This window comes from Vigna radiata, unplaced genomic scaffold, assembly GCF_000741045.1.
Source record: "Vigna radiata var. radiata cultivar VC1973A unplaced genomic scaffold, Vradiata_ver6 scaffold_1090, whole genome shotgun sequence".
Lineage (NCBI taxonomy): Eukaryota > Viridiplantae > Streptophyta > Magnoliopsida > Fabales > Fabaceae > Vigna > Vigna radiata.
This window is the reverse complement of record NW_014542247.1, coordinates 1-2,978: the sequence shown is the minus strand read 5'-3', so window position 1 is coordinate 2,978 and position 2,978 is coordinate 1. Positions and strand designations below refer to the sequence as shown.

General features: G+C 32.9%; 1 long non-coding RNA gene across 1 annotated transcript; it reads right to left on the bottom strand.

Moving 5' to 3' along the window:
- Positions 1-58: 58 nt before the first annotated feature.
- On the bottom strand, positions 59-2,911 carry LOC106779523. Its single transcript, XR_001377186.2, has 2 exons — positions 2,526-2,911; positions 59-274 (listed from the first exon to the last, which is right to left on the bottom strand). It is a non-coding gene; the product is annotated as an uncharacterized LOC106779523 (long non-coding RNA).
- Between the last annotated feature and the right edge of the window lie 67 nt (positions 2,912-2,978).

Sequence of the window (2,978 nt, the reverse complement as noted above, 5' to 3'; positions counted from 1 at the left end):
TGTAACACCCCTAATAGGATGCTACTTATAATAAATCAAGGTACTAAATTATATAAAATATTCAAATCCCAACATGTTTATTCTTATTTAAAATGCGGAAGCAAATTCATAAACACACTATACGCTTTTACACCGTATCGAAGTGATTATAAATAGTCTTTTACAACGATAGAATTCAACACACTAGTAAATACATCATAAAGAAAACCCGATAAATTTTATTCCCCAGCACTCTCGTCGAGCTACTCCGTTCCAATATTATCTGCACTATCATCTACTCCCGTACAAGTACGATCATCGCAGGTGGAAACCACAACCACAACATGCAAGGGTGAGCAACTCGAAATGTCATGATATAAAAAAAAAAAATCAAATTATAAATTTCATACACATTATGACGATTCATATCTTTATATTTCGACGCAAAACATAACATCATAATTTAGCCTTTCGTACTCTAATGTCTTTTTCCTTGTTTGTCATATACTGTTCTCAATAACAGTTGATTTTCCTTTATTGGAACAATCATTTCTTTGTATTTTGTCAACACGAGCTGCTCTCAATAGCACACTATTCGAGTCGTCTTCAATCGCAACATCAAATCTGTCTCCCTTAACTCCTCAAGGACTAACGAGTAAAAACATCGATATTACGCACACCGATGCACTATACTCAGCACGAGCCAAAGTCATAGGCGAGACATTCACCTCCTCGCGCAGAAGGAAGTGACACTCGAATCTCTAATCTCTGGCGAGACTAGAATTTATTAGTATGATACTCGTTTGACGAAAATACAAGCGAATAGTATGATTTACGTGAACTACACCAACGAACTCAATAAACCGTGCTCAATCACGAACTAATTACATGCTCTCAATAACATGTATCCATCGAACAGAAGTAAGCCAACGAAGCAACCGTGCTCAATCACGAACGCTCACATGTTCTCAATAACATGAATGAGCAAAAACGTTGATAAACAAGGCTTAACACCTCAACAATGTGTCACTCCTCATTATTTAATAATTTTAACCCACCACAAAATAAAAATTTACTAACTCATCCAAGTGGATCCCACATGGGTCCACAAATTTCTGATTTCTCAGAAATTACTAACTCTTCTCGTTCTTTCCCATTTTCATCTGTTTATTTCTATATCAACTAGTTGATTTTTCAAATACTCAAAAATCCCTCTCTCAGAAAACATCATATTTTTCATTAACAACATAATTACCCTTGTAAAATTGATTGCTGTCAAAACGACCTTTGCTCAGTGTTTTATTCATAATTTCTTCTACAGAACTCCGAATGCGTTGATTCTTGTTTTATTGGATTCTAGACTCAAATATCTTTCTTTGGACACCAAACTCGTAATTTTTGGTCAACAGGGCTAGCCTCAGTAAAATTATTAAAAATCGTAAATTTACTCACGTTCTGATAATTTTCAGCCTTGACCTTTGCTTATTGTTTTATTCATAACTCTCTCTACATAACTCTGAATGAGATGATTCTTGTTTTATTGGGTTCTAGACTCAAAAGGCTTTCTCTAGACACCAGATACGTATTTTTTGGATAACTGTACTAACTGCAGTAAAATTTACAATACTAACCAACAATAAAAGTCCAGGTTATCAAACACTTAAGATTATTGGAACGCTATAAGTGTATTCATTATAGCTTCTGACTTCCTATTGAAGATCCTTCTGGTCAAAACTAAAACAATATATTTCTAAATTCTGTAATAAATTTTTCGGTTTGATCCAACGGTTGATGAAGTGAATCTCATAATTCTTTTCCTTAGATGGTTTAAAGATAGAACTAAGCTAAAAATCAGGTACCTCAAATTAACAATCCGAAATCTATATCTCTAACTTGGGACATTAGATTAATAATCCGAACGGTCCAATTAACAATATAAGTCTTATTAATCATATATCAAAAATTCTGGACCAATCCAACGGTTGAATTGACTATAATTCATGTTTTCCCGAGGAGACTTAGTAGCAGAAAATAAGGTGATTAGTAACTTATTCCAACATGTGAAATTTCTTCCTCTAATTAAAGATCTCAAAATAAAAATCCGAACGGTCAAAGCAAATTAATATGTCTTATGGTCCATATATCAAACTTTTGGATCAATCTAATGGTTCACTAGGCAGGAATTTATATTTTACCATGTGAACTTAGCAGCATAAATCAAATAGTGATGTCTCTATTCAAAGTTACGAAATCAATTTCTCTCAATACAGAACTTTAATCACAAATCTGAACGGTTAAATCATAATAATTTATCTCAGGAATCATATATCAAAATTTGAGCTTAATCTAACGGTAAACGAATTTCGGATTAAGGTTTTATTTTGGTAACTCCAAAAATGGAAAATACAAAGAGCATAGTCAATGATGATCAAAACCTATACAGATAAACATGTAGACTAACANTACAAGATCCAACATACTCATAGCAAAATCAAAAACCATAATTATACAATTATCATGCATCAAGAAGAGTTAGCTCCCCTAACCTCTTCTCCTGCAAGGATTTCTTCACTCTTGATACTCCTAGGCTGTCACTCTTACTTGCTCTCCTTCACAAACGTAAAAGTATTTTCTAACTTAAATCTGAGTTTTCTCTTACTCTCTTATGGCCATACTAATGTTATATAAGGAGAAAATAATTCTCTTTGGCAGCTGGCTTAGCAATAATGCCATAAAATTATTAGAAAGGAAAGGTCCCATACAAGAAAATTTTGCACCCATGTTTTACGGGGAACCAATCTTTATGACTCTTATCATCTTCTTGCTTTCTTTTTTTTTTTTTTTTTTTTAGCCAACCAATGACAAGATATATTATTTCTTAAAGTAAAGAGAACAACATCATAAAGTAGATTCACGTGCAATGTAGAAAAATTGAAGCAAACAAACAAACTAATACCTATTCACTAAATTTCTCTTTTCTAAAAGCTAAGAATTAAGAC